Here is a 14,227-nt window from a genome sequence, read left to right as displayed (position 1 = left end):
TATATATATATATATATATATATATATATATATATATATATATATATGTAGTCTCTTTCATATTCTTCTCCATTATGGTTTGTCACAGGATATTGAATATAGTTCCCTGTGCTATCCAGTAGGACCTTGTTGCTTATACATTCTGTATATAATAGTTTGCATCTGCTAATCCCAAACTCCCAGTCCTTCCTTCCCCTCCTCCTTGGCAACCACAAGTCTGTTCTCTATGTCTGTGAGTCTATTTCAGTTTTGTAAATAAGTTCAGTTGTGTCATATTTTAGATTCCACATATAAGTGATATCATATGATTTTGTCTTTCTCTGAGTTACTTCACTTAGTATGATAGTCTCTTGGTCCATCCATGTTGATGCAAATGGCATTATTTCATTCTTTTTTATGGCTGAGTAATATTCCATTGTGTATGTATACCACATCTTCTTTATCCATTCGCCTGTTGATGGATATTTAGGTTGCTTCCATGTCTTGGCTATTGTAAATAGTGCTGCTATGAACATAGGGGTGCATGTATCTTTTCGAATTATAGTTTTGTCTGAATATATGCCCAGGAGTGGGATTGCTGGATCATATAATGCCTTCGATTTTAACAGGTGCTGGACCTTGGGCCAAGCACTTATTAGAGAAGCAGAGGCCCTGGCATAAAACTTAGTCCCTTGAAGGGCTATACCTTGAATGAAAGAATGTGGTAGAAAAAAATCTGATTGATACCATTGAGGCATACCTAGGAAACTTGTCCATTTTGGCTTAGGCTCTTGGTGGAGGGAATTTTTCCTCAGGGAATTCATAACCACAGGCTTTTCTTCAGGCCTGATTGGGGTTTGGGTATACCCTTTCGGAGCAGTTCAGGAACCCCAAGCATAGAAATAAACTGAAAGTAGGCTCTGGCCAAAGCCAGGGAAAACACCCTCAACCAGCCTCATGCAGAATTACAGCAGACTAATATAGACCAAACCTAAATTCATAGTTGAAAACTGCAGACTGGGACTTCCCTGGTGGTGCAGTGGTTAAGAATCTGCCTGCCAATGCAAGGGACACTGGTTTGAGTCCTGGTCCAGAAAGATCCCACATGCTGTGGAGCAACGAAGCCCGTGTGCCACAACCACTGAGCCTGCTCTCTAGAGCCTGCGAGCCACAACTACTGAGCCCATGCGCCACAACTACTGAAGCCTGTGCGCTCTAGGGCCCGTGTGCCACAACTACTAAGCCCGCATGTTGCAACTACTGAAGCCCACGTGCCTAGAGCCCGGGCCCAGCAACAAGAGGAGCCACTGCAATGAGAAGCCCATGCACTGCAATGAAGTGTAGCCCCCGCTCGCCACAACTAGAGATAGCCCACATGCGGCAACAAAGACCCAACACAGCCAAAATAAAATAATTTTTTTAAAAAACTGCAAAACATATCAGATGATAAAGTGATGAACCAGTATTGGCTGCTGGTTCCCTTCCCCAAATTTAACCTTGGAGAGACTGGAAAAAAGAAAGAAATCCGGGTCCGAGGAATAACAAAATGTTGAGAAGTCCTCAGGGACAAAGAGGTGACCTGACATAGTATTCTGCTTCTTATTTCTTTGTAACAAATGACCAAAAATTTAGTGGCTTGCAACAGTTGTTTTATTATGCCCACAGATTCTGTGGATCAGGAATTCCAGCAAGGCTCAGGTGGAAGATTCTTTGGTTCCTTGTAGTAATGACTGAGGTCACTCAGGTATTCAGCTGGCAAGTGGGTTGGCACAGAGGGTCCCAGTGATTTCACTCAGGTGGCTGGACTACAATGACTCAGATTAGGATTGCTGACTGGAGTGTCTGTATGTGGCCTTGAGCTTCCTTCTAACATGGCAGCCCCAAAGTAATCAAATTCCTTACATGGCAGCTCAGCACTCCAAATATATTTCAGTAGACAAAGTAGAAGCCCTTGGGTGTCATGCATGATCCCTTCTGCTGTGTTCTATCAGTTACTAGCAAGTCACTAAGTCCAGCCAAGATTCAAAGGAGGGGGTGGAGGGGAAGGAGACATAGACCTTTGATGAATGAGAGTATCAGAATTTGTGGATCTATTTTGAAACTACTACAGTTAGATGGGGCAGTGGGTTGTGGAAGAGTCGTTGACTTTTTTGGTCCCTCTCTTTCAATGTTGCCTTGGGTAAATGATTGCCTGAGACATAAGAGCATCAGCCACTCACACCCTCTGGGGAGGGTGAGGTCACATCAGGGTGCTCCAGATTCCTATTTTATTTAATGGGTTATAACATATTACTCTCTATTTTCATGCTCAAATTGTGTCCAGTTTGGCCAGCAGGACCCCTTTCGAGCTGGCTTCTGTGTCCTATTGACATTTCTTCACCATTCTTTGAATACTTTCTTGCTCTCTGGCACAGAATGATCTAGGCACATCTTGTTTTTTTTTTCTCTGCCTCAGCCTTGAAACCATCCATCTCTGCAAGGGTCCCTGGTTTCTTTTAGTGGGAAATGGTGTTTAGAAGCCAAGATGTGGGTGCTGGGTGTGCTCATTGCTAATGAGGTGTTGCTACTCCCAAGGCCCTCAATGCACAGACCTAGAAGAAAAACACAAACAAGGCAAAAAACAAAATAACTATCTAATCCCTATATCATACACACATTTTAAAATAGGCTTTATTTTTAGAGTAGTTCACAGGAAAATTGAGTAGAAAGTACAGAGAAGTCCCATATGCCCCCAACCCTAACCCTCACAGCCTCTCCCGCTATCAGTATCCCACACATCTATTGTACATTTGTTACAATTGATAAACCTACATCAACATCATTACTACCCAAAGTCTGTAGATTATATTAGAGTTCACTCTTGTACATTCTTTAGGTTTGGACAAATGTATAAGTGACATGTATCTACCAGTAGAGTGTCTATACAGAATCGTTTCCCCGCCCTAAAAATCCTCTGCGCTCCGCCTATTCATCCCTCCCTTCCCCCAACCCCTGGCAGCCAATGATTTTTTAAATGTCTCTACAATTTTGCCTTTTCCAGAATATCATATAGTTGGAATCATACAGTATGTAGCCTTTTCAGGTTGGCTGCTTTTGCTTAGCAATGTGCATTTACGTTTCTTCCATATCTTTTCACGGCTTAATAGCTCATATCTTTTTAGCACTGAATAATAACCCATTGTCTGGATGTACCGCAGTTTATTTATCCATTCACCTGCTGAAGGACATTTTGGCTACCTCCAAGTTTTCGTCATTATGAATTTAAAGCTGCTCTAAACATTTGTGTGCAGGTTTTTGTGTCGATATAAGTTTTCAGCTCCTTTGGATAAATACCAAGAAGCATGATTGTTGGCACACACTTTTTATCTTTCTATTCCAATCCAACGTCGCTGGTTTGTTCTAGTTTTCTCTAAGAGGGACTTTTAGAGGGCAGAATCCTACAGATTTTGAAAGAACAGAAGAAGATGGAACAGCAAGAATGCTTGGAAGGATGAAAAGAACCTAGATGAGTGAAAAGATCTTAGCAGTCCTGAGAAAAATAACCTAGAAGAGAACAACAGCTGAGAACCAACTTTAAGCAGCAAAATTCCCTCAAATTTTAGGAGTTGTTTGAAACAGCTACAGTGTAAGTGGGAAGGCAAAAATAAGACGAGTTGATTGAAAGTCTGTTTAAGAAGCAGCCAGATCCCTGTTAGCCTCTCCTAACTGCAGATGAGGCAACCACCCCTCCTGTGTTCTGGAAAAAGCCGGGGGATTCATCCTGGGTGGGGGCCGGCTGGAGGGGAAATAAGAGGATATTTGGCCTGGAGTGGGGTATGGGGGAGATCAGTCCATTCTGAAAACAAGCAGACTGAGAGAATGAATGTACACTCTTTCTCTACCTGACGTACAACAGAAAAACTAAGATATAGACATGTAAGCTTCCTGTCAGAGTTGGCTGATGCCCTGCCTTGAGCTGGGCCAATTCACACACCTCCCCCCGCCAAACTCCCTGTGGAAGTGCCCGCTTCCTTCCAATGGCAAATAACGTCAGCAACAGATTTTATCTTTGCCAATCTCATAGGTGAAAAATGGTACTCACGGTAGTTTTAAATGGCAGGAAATGAAATTAAAACCATAGTGAGACAGGCATTTCACGCCTATCAGATTGGCAACATTTTAAAAGTCTAACAATACTGATTGTTGGTGTGGAGGTGAAACAACAGAACATTTACACCCTGTGGGTGAGAACGGACATTGACATGGCCGCCTGGGGAGACAGCTTAACCGGTAGCTGATGATGTTCCCGCTGCACACCCCCGTGCATGGTCTCTGTTAATAGAAACACTGGTAACTAAGTGCCCATTAACAGGAGAATGAAGATATAAGTTTTGGTATATTGATAAGAGTGGAAAGCTATACAGCAATGAAACTGAATTAACTAAAGATATAAGTATAAACATGGATGAATCCCCCCAACATAATATCAGCAGACCACAGCAAGCTGCAGAAGAATACATTCAGGATGTTATCCTCCATCTAAAGTTAAAAAATAAGCAAATGGGGCTTCCCTGGTGGCGCAGTGGTTGAGAGTCCGCCTGCCGATGCAGGGGGCGTGGATTCGTGCCCCGGTCTGGGAAGATCCCACGTGCTGCGGAGCGGCTGGGCCCGTGAGCCATGGCCGCTGAGCCTGCGCGTCCGGAGCCTGTGCTCCGCAACGGGAGAGGCCACAACAGTGAGAGGCCCGCGTACCGCAAAAAAAAAAAAAAAAAAAGCAAATGACTGGTATGGATTGCTTGCTGGGTTTGTAAGCACGTGCCCTGTAAGTTTAAAGGAATGTGGGAGCAATAAAAGATGCCCCAATTGCGATATTGGTTGCTTCTGGGGGGCAAGGAGAAGGCTGTTATCCAGGAGGAGTAATTAGCAGGTTTTACCTAAATTGATGACATTTTGCCCTTGAGCTGGATGGTCAAGACAGGGATGTTCATTGTTCCTTGTAACATTAGCACGTTGTAAATATTTCATAAGGCAAATGAGAAATGAGGGTAGGTGTCCCAGGCAGAGGGAACAGCAGGGATGAAGGTCCTGAGGCAGGAGGCTGGGATGCTAAGAGCAAAGAGCCGGGTGCACAGGGAGTGAAATGTGACGAAACAGTCAGCAGGGGCCAGACCAGGCTGGGGCCCCCTTAAGAACTGTGTTCCTTTCTCCTGAGAACAACAGGGAATCATGGAAAGAATTTAAGCATATAAGTTACACGATCCAATTTGCACTTTGAAATGATTGTATCAGCTACTGGATGAAAGGCAGAGAGAAGCAAGAGTGGGAGCCATAAGCCCAGTCAGGAGTGGTGACAAATTGAAATTATAATAGAGTGACCCCAGTTCAGGTGCTGAAAAACGGAGTCAAGCGGCCGTTGAGCATCTGGTCTCGGACACCTCTCTGCACCACTGAGAACTTGAACTTTCTTTGAACTGTGCCAGATCCGAGGACACCTCCAGCTGTAGTCAGAACAATACCTGCCAGCTGCAGCCTTCTCCTCTCAAGTTCTCTCCTTGTAACTATGCAACCATTTTCAGACCCCTACCAATCCTTACTTAACAAGCACCCTTACTGCTTGCCAGCTCCAATTATAATTCTTGAGAAACAGCTCATGTAACTAACTGTAACTTTGCAAGTTTGCTTTTATAAGGCTCCCCTATTTTGTAATCTAGCGGAGAACAATACAAGTGCTTCTTGAATCTGTGTCTCCTGGGCTGCAGTCCAACAAAACCCCAATAAACATCTTTTTATTTCAATCAGGTCTTTGTTTCTGAAATTTTGACTAACAGTAGGTTGGTGGAAGGATCCAGGTGAGGCACAATGGTGGCTTAGATCACCTTCCAAACCTTCAAGTACAGGGATCTGGAGACAAGTGGTTGGAGTCAAGAACGGTCTAGGAGGTGAAATCAACAGCCCTGCTTAAGGGGGATGGAGGGGAGGAGGAGGTCAAGGATGACTCCTAGCTTTCTGGCTTGAGCCCCTGAATGGATGGGGGTCTAGAAAATATGGTTTCCTATTGTCACCGTATCAAATTACCACAAATTTAGTGACTTAAAACAACATTGAGGGCTTCCCTGGTGGCACAGTGGTTGGGAGTCTGCCTGCCAATTCAGGGGACACGAGTTCGAGCCCTGGTCCAGGATGATCCCACACGCCGCGGAGCAACTAAGCCTATGCACCACAACTACTGAGCCTGTGCTCTAGGGCTCGCGAGCCACAACTACTGAGCCCACAAGCCACAACTACTGAAGCCCACGTGCCTAGAGCCCGTGCTGTGCAACAAGAGAAGCCACCACAACGGGAAGCCCATGCACCACAGCGAAGAGTAGCCCCTGCTTGTTGCAACTAGAGAAAGCCCGTGCACAGCAACGAAGACCCAATGCAGCCAAAAATAAAAAAAATTAAATTAAAAAAAAAGCTTTAAAACAAAAAACAACATAGATTTGGGGACTTCCCTGGTGGTCCAGTGGGTAAGAAAGACTCTGTGCTCTCAAAGCAGGGGGCCAGAGTTTGATCCCTGGTCTGGGAACTAGATCCCACGCACATGCCGCAACTAAGGCCCGCCGCAGCCTAAATAATTAAATAAAATTTTAACAACCCGATGTAGATTTATTATCTTACAGTCCAGGAGGTCAGAAGTCCTAAAATCAGTGTATCAAGAGGACTGCATTCCTCCTGGAGCTCTAGGGGAGAATCCATCTCCTTGCCTTTTCCAGCTTCAGGGGGCTGCCTGCTTTCCTTGGCTCATGGCCACTTCCTCCACCTTCAAAGAAACACAGCATCTTCAGATCTCTCTCTCTCTCTGCTGAGGTTGTCACACTGCCCTCTCTCTTCTGTCAAATCTCCCTTTGCCTTCCTCTTATAAGGATACTTGTGATTATATTTTGAGCCCATCTGGATAATCAGGATAATCCCCACCTCAATATCCTTAATTTAATCACAGCTTCAAAAGTCCCTTTTGCCATGGAAGGTAGCTCTCACAGGTTCCAGGGCTCAAGACCTGGAGATCACTGGAGGGCATTTTTCAGCCCCCCCTGAACCAAGGAGCTCAGTCAAGGGCACAAGCCATGCTGGGGGTGGGGGTGAGTGCCCTGTCCTTGTCAGAAGGCCTCAGGGCATCTGAACTGGCCCCAGATCTCTGCTTGCTCTTGCTCTGGCTAAGTCCTTCCCCTGTTCTAGCCCGAGGGAAGAATGAGGGCTGGCTGAGTCCAGTTCACTACCTGCTTCATGAGGTGGAGGAGCTCAGTGGTGAAAAGTGTGGCCTCTAGAGCTAGCCTGCCTGGATTCATGTCTTAGCTTTGCCACCTCTGAGCTGTGTGACTTTGGAAAAATTGCTGAATTTCCCTGTGCATTTCCTTATTAGTATTATGGACTGACTTGTGTCTTCTCAAAAATCATGTATTGAAACCCTAATCCCCAGTACCTCAGAACATGACCGTATTTGGAGAGAGAGCTTTTAAAGAGGTGATTAGGTTAAAAGAGGCCATTAGGGTGGGTCCTAATCCAATCCAGCTGATGTCCACTAAGAAGAGGAAATTTGGACACAGAGCAAGGAGAAACACCAGGCACATGCAGAGGAGAGACCATGTGAGGTCCCCTCGAGAAGGTGGCTGTCTGCAAGCCAGGAAGAGAGGCCTCAGAGGAAACCAAACCTGCTGACACCTTGATCGTGGACTTCCAGCCTCTGCAATTGTGAGAAAACAAATTTCTCATGCCTAAGCAACCCAGTTGGTAGAATTTTGTTATGGCAGCACTAGCAAGCTAATACATCTACTAAGTCAGGATAAGACCCGTATCCACCTCCTAGGGTTGTTATAAATGTGTCAGGTCCTGAGCTTACAGATAGGGCTGTCATTTATTGTGTTCAGTGTGCTAGATGTTGGAAAAACAGCAGTGAATAAGGAAGACTGTTTGGATCGTCTATTGCTACACGACATAGCACCCTGAAACTTAGTGGCTTAATACAATAGCACTCACTTGTGAGCCGTCCTGGGTTTACTGGGCTCAGCTGGGTGGTCTGCGCCACGTGGTGACAGCTGGGGCTGCAGTCATCCGGATGCTTAACTAGACTTTATTTATTTAATGTTTGGCCGTGTTGGGTCTTTGTTGCTGTGCGTGGGTTTTCTCTAGTTGCGGCGAGCGGGGGCTATTCTTCGTTGCGGTGCCCGGGCTTCTCACTGAGGTGGCTTCTCTTGTTGTGGAGCATGGGCTCTAGGCACACAGGCTTCAGTAGTTGTGGCACGCGGGCTCAGTAGTTGTGGCTCACAGGCTCTAGAAGGCAGGCTCAGTAGTTGTGGTGCACGGGCTTAGTTGCTCCGTGGCATATGGGATCTTCCTGGACCAGGGCTCGAACCCGTGTCCCCTGCATTGGCAGGCAGATTCTTAACCACTGTGCCATCAGGGAAGTCCCTTAACTAGCCTTTAAATGCCCCAAATGGCTCACTCACATGGCTGTTGGCTGGAAGCTCAGCTGGGGCCCAACTCAGTCTCCTCCTTGGGGCTCCTCCAGGTGGCACCTGGGTTTCAGGTTTCCAAGTGTATGGAAAGCAGATGATGTACATATTTTAAGGCCAGCCTCGGAAATTACAGTCATTTCCATTTTGTGCTAGTGGTCAAAACAAGCCTCACGGCCAAGGCCAGATTCTAATGGGAAGGCCTCCACAGGGGCTGAGTCCCGGGGAAGGGTTCATTGACGGCTTTCCGTGGAAAGTGGCTGCCACACCAATAAAGATCGTTGCCTCACATCACATTCTAGCTCAGGGCTTTTTGATTGAAAGTCGGGCTGGGAGTTCCCTGGTGGTCTAGTGGTTAGGATTTGGTGCTTTCGCTGCTAAAAAAAAAAAAAAAGTCGGGCTGCCAGGGATGCTCCTGCTATCCCGTGGAAGCAGGCAGGGTTCTGGGAGCTTTTCTCAAGTGCCCCACAACTTAATATTTTCCTCTCCCACTCCCCATTCTGGAAGGTGCCTTTTTAGGTGAAGGAAATTAGCGCTTATTTCATGAGGCAGTCTTTTTTTTTTTTTTTTTTTTTTTGAGGTACGTGGGCCTCTCACTGTTGTGGCCTCTCCCATTGCGGAGCACAGGCTCCGGATGCGCAGGCTCAGCGGCCATGGCTCACGGGCCCAGCTGCTCCGCGGCATGTGGGATCTTCCCAGACCGGGGCACGAACCCGTGTCCCCTGCGGCATGTGGGATCTTCCCAGACCGGGGCACGAACCCGTGTCCCCTGCATCGGCAGGCGGACTCTCAACCACTGCGCCACCAGGGAAGCCCAAGGCAGTCTTTTTTTAAAACTTTTTTTGGGGAAATTATTATGGGAAAATTGCAAAAATTGGACTGAGATACCCATAATATAACCCTTTACCCAGCTTCCCCTAATATTAGCATCTCACATAACTAAAGTCCAGTTATCAAAGCAGGAAATTAACATTGGTACAAAACCAATAACTCAGTGACAGACCTTATTTGAATTTTAGCAGTTTTCCCTTTAATGTCATTTTTTCTGTTCCAGAAACCAATCCAGGATCCAACATTGCATTTAGTGGTTCTTCCTCCTGAGTGTCCCCCAATCCTTATCGTCCATGGCCTTGGAACTTTTTTTTTTTTTTGATGTGGACCATTTTTAAAGTCTTGATTGAATTTGTTACAATATTGCTTCTGCTTTAAGTTTTGGTTTTTTTGGCTGCGAAGCATGTGGGATCTTAGCTCCCCAACCAGAGATTGAACCCACACCCCCTGCATTGGAAGGCAAAGTCTTAACCACTGGACCACCAGGGAAGTCCCAACCTTGGCACTTTTTTTTTTTTTTTTTTTTTTTTCTGCTGTACGCGGGCCTCTCACTGCTGTGGCCTCTCCCGTTGCGGAGCACAGGCTCCGGACACACAGGCTCCGCGGCCATGGCTCACGGGCCCAGCCGCTCCGCGGCATGTGGGATCTTCCGGGATCGGGGCACGAACCCGTGTCCCCTGCATCGGCAGGCGGACTCTCAACCACTGCGCCACCAGGGAAGCCCCCAACCTTGGCACTTTTAAAGGATATCGATCAGTTATTTTGTAGAACATCCCTCAGTTTGGGTTTGTCTGAGGTTCCTTCATGATTATATTGACAATGTGCATTTTTGTTAAGAATACCCCAAAAGTGATGTTTTGCTCCTTGGTGTGTTATATTGAGGGTGCATGATGTAGCTATGTCTTATTATAGGTGATATTAACCTTGATTACTTGGTTAAGGTGGTGTCTGCTGGGTTTCTTCAGTGTGAGATTACTATTTTGCCATTGTAATTGACAAATGTCTTGAGGGAGATACTTTGAGACTATGCAAATGTCCTGTTTCTCCTCAAACTTTTGCCCACTAATTTTAGCATCCATCAGTAGATCTTGCCTGCAACAATTTTGATCAGGCAGTCTTTTAAATCTCTTTTTTTTTTTTGTGGCATAAATTATGTGTGTGTTGGGGAGGTTGGGAAATCTGACACTACTGTAGGGGAGGAGGGACTTCTTTCTACCCTCTTAGGTTCAGTGGCCAGGTCTGTGAATTAAACTGACAACAGGCAGATTAACAAGAGAAAAGTCATACAGATTTATTAATTTTCAATTTTATGTGCACAGGGGTATCATACAAAAAAAAAGTGAGTACCCCCCAAAAAACAGTGAAATCTGAGAGTTTACATACCATCTTAATAGGGGAAAGGGAGGGGAAGAGAGGTCACATATGGGAGAGAAAGTGATTTTTAAATGGGCCCTTAGGAGAACAGATGGGAGAAATGAGAGTTTGTGTCAATGTGTTTCTAGATCTGGTGCCAACTTCTAGTCTCCTCTCCTCGGATAAGAGTCAGTCTTCCCTGGTTGATGAAATTCCCAGAGAGGCAATTTATGACAACTCCATTTTTTTTGAAGAGGATCTAATTTTAGACAGGTTCAGAGAAAGTTCAGAGAAAGCCTCTGCATTTGTTGATTCTCAAATGTCTTCACCTCAAAACAGTCCTTATGCAAATATGGCATATTTTGATCTCCTAAATCTCCCCCATCTGAAGCTTTGTCCGAAGATTCACATATTAAAAGTTGAAGATTCAGGTTAGCAGTTGAGTGGCAAGAGATCTGCAAAGTGAGATACAAACATAAATTAGAATGAGAATAAACAAACAGCAGAGAAGAAATCTAAGAATGCTTCCCCCACATCCCAGGAAACCAGCCTCCCAATCTGGGGAATAGGTCAGTCCAATAAAATGGCTGAGACTCATTTAATTGATGGAGAGTGTTTATCTTCTTTCCTTCTTTCTTTTTTATTTTTTGGCCACGCAGTGCAGCATGCGGGATCTTAGTTTCCCGACCAGAGATCAAACCCACTCCCCCTGCAGTGGAAGCGCGGAGGCTTAACCACTGGATGGCCAGGGAAGTCCCCTATCTTTTCTCTCTCTTTTTTAAAAAAATGTTTATTATTATTATTATTTTTGGCTGCGTCAGGTCTTTAGTTGTGTCACGCGGAATCTTCATTGCTGCATGTGGGATCTTTTGCAGCGCGCGGGCTTCTCTCTAGTTGTGGCGTGCAGGTTTTCTCTCTCTAGTTGTGGCACGCAGGCTCTGTAGTTTGTGGCACGCGGGGCTCTCTAGTTGAGGTGTGCCAGCTCAGTAGTTGTGGCGCGCGGGCTTAGATGTCCCGCAGCATGTGGGATCTTAGTTCCCCCACCAGGGATCAAACCCCTGCTCCCTGCAATGGAAGCGCGGAGCCTTAACCATTGGGCTGCCAGGGAAATCCCCTATCTTCTCTTTTAAAAGGTGTAAACTAGACACTGTTTGTCCTGTCGGATTCACATAAAGGCAGCATTTTCTGCCAATGATTTCACAAGCTCCTCCTTGCTTGCAGTCAGTGTACCCAGGGTGGGACAATTTGGGGATACAAGAGAGGCTAAACTATTACCTTCTGATTGGAGCACTTGCAATGTCTGCATATGCTATCGAACTTAGGATCGCCTTTTCCAACTTTTCCCCAAAGTTGGAAATAAGGCTCTCACCACTGAAACTATCCCGGCCATACACAAGTGGATTTTCTATGTCTTCTCGTCTTTGTGAACGAAGGAGCACACATCTGTAATTTGCTGGCATTTAAGGTGGACAGCCTGGCGACGGAGGGAACCCGTTATCTGAGTCACACTGTCCTGACCATCTAGTTAGGAAGATACCTTATCACCACAGGAGAGAAAAAGGTCGGTGTGGTTTACCAACAGGGTCAGAGTAAAACCTACGGTTCCCTAGGATTGGGGAGGTTCACAACCTTTGTCCTTTGGTCATATCACCACGTGGACACCTCCATTCTCCAAGTGCTTCTGTCCACTTGCAGGGGTGTTGCCAGACCAGCTTCATCTGCCCAACACACAGCAAGCCAAACGCGGAGGTGCCGAGGTTTGCAGCACAGAAGGGGTTATTCTCCTCCCAAGGCAGCCAGGTGAGCAGATGGGTAGAGCAGATCTCAAATCCGCCTCCCCAAAGGCGAGGGGCTCGGGATGCTGATGGGCCAAAGAAGTAGGGTGGTCGTAGGCGGGGGAAAGGTGATGGGAGGGAGGGAGAAGGTGAGGTAATCAGTGTTCTGCGCAGGCGTATCTAAGTTACATTCTTCTTCATGGGATGCAAGAGCAAATTTGGGAGACTTGGGGGCTGTGATGTCAGAAGGTCACCCATCCAACAAGCAAGTCTGTTCTGTGCAGACTCCCATCAGCCATGTTGGCTGCATCTGGTTTCAGCCAGTTTCGTTGTATTACAAGCAGAGGGGTTTATAACAAGCTTCCCTTAGCTACTGCTCTGTTAGACAAGCTCTAGACTTTCTGTTAGTCACCCGTTTCTGTTATGGGTTTTTAAACCCTAGGCTTCATGGTTTTAAGAGCAGGACAGGTTGAAAAATATCTGATCTGGGAGGCTGGCGGTCCAGCTTTGGCAGCTGTAAGGCTTGGCTTTGTCACCTGACCAAGTGAGTCCAGATTTGGGGTTTCCCCATAGATAACTGGTGGTGTCAGGCAGCCTGATCATGGGAACAGCTGGGCTCCTCCAGGTCGTTCATGGGTGGCCTGTGAAGCAACAGAAACTTTTGGTGATGTCACAGTTTTTGTCACTAGCGTTAGTGCTAGAAACACTTATGCCCTCTGTGAGTGGTTTGAGGACGTTGCCTCTAGAATCAAACCACAGGGTTTGGTTGCCATATTACCTTGATAGGTCACCTCTGGTCTAGCATCATGCCTGTTTACACAGCAAAGGGACAAGTTCCTTTCCAATGATTTTTTTTTAATTTTATTTATTTTTGGCTGCATTGGGTTTTCATTGCTGTGCGCGGGCTTTTCTCTAGTTGCAGGGAGCGGGGGCTATTCTTTGTTGTGGTGCGTGGGCTTCTCATTGCGGTGGCTTCTCTTGTTACAGAGCATGGGCTCTAGGCACGTGGGCTTCAGTAGTTATGGCACGCAGGCTCAGTAGTTGTGGCTCGCGGGCTCTAGAGCGCAGGCTTAGTAGTTGTGGTGCATGGGCTTAGTTGCTCCGCGGCATGTGGGATCTTCCTGGACCAGGGCTCGAACCCGTGTCCCCTGCATTGGCAGGTGGATTCTTAACCACTGCGCCACCAGGGAAGTTCAGGAGTTGTTTTTAATGGATGAGCAAAGAAAGTGGGGTTTTCTTTTTGTTTGTTTGTTTTTAAATTTTTGGCTGCGTTGGGTCTTCGTTGCTGCAGGCGGGCTTTCTCTAGTTGTGGCGAGCGGGGGCCACTCCTCATTGCGGTGTGCGGGCTTCTCATTGCGGTGGCCTCTCCCGTTGCGGAGCACGGGCTCTAGGCACACAGGCCTCAGTAGTTGTGGCTCGCGGGCCCCAGAGCACAGGCTCAGCAGTTGTGGCGCACCAGCCCAGTTGCTCTGCAGCATGTGGGATCCTCCCAGACCAGGGCTCGAACCCTCATCCCCTGCATTGGCAGGAGGATTCTTAACCACTGCGCCACCAGGGAGGCCCTGAAAGTGGTTTTTTGAGTTGGCATCTATTCCTGGTGAAGATTGTTGAAATGACAACAAAGGATTTAGAGTATGACATAAACATAGTTGATAAAGCAGCAGCAGGGTTTGAGAGGATTGACTCCAATTTTGAAAGTTCTTCTGTGGGTAAATGCTCTCAAACAACACTACAGGCTATAGAGAAATTGTGAAAGAAAGAGTCAATCGATGCGGCAAACTTCACTGTTATCTTTTTTTAAGAAATTGCCACAGCTCC

Source organism: Mesoplodon densirostris, chromosome 19 (genome assembly GCF_025265405.1).
Source record: "Mesoplodon densirostris isolate mMesDen1 chromosome 19, mMesDen1 primary haplotype, whole genome shotgun sequence".
Taxonomy (NCBI): domain Eukaryota; kingdom Metazoa; phylum Chordata; class Mammalia; order Artiodactyla; family Ziphiidae; genus Mesoplodon; species Mesoplodon densirostris.
Note: the sequence above shows the minus strand (reverse complement) of the source record.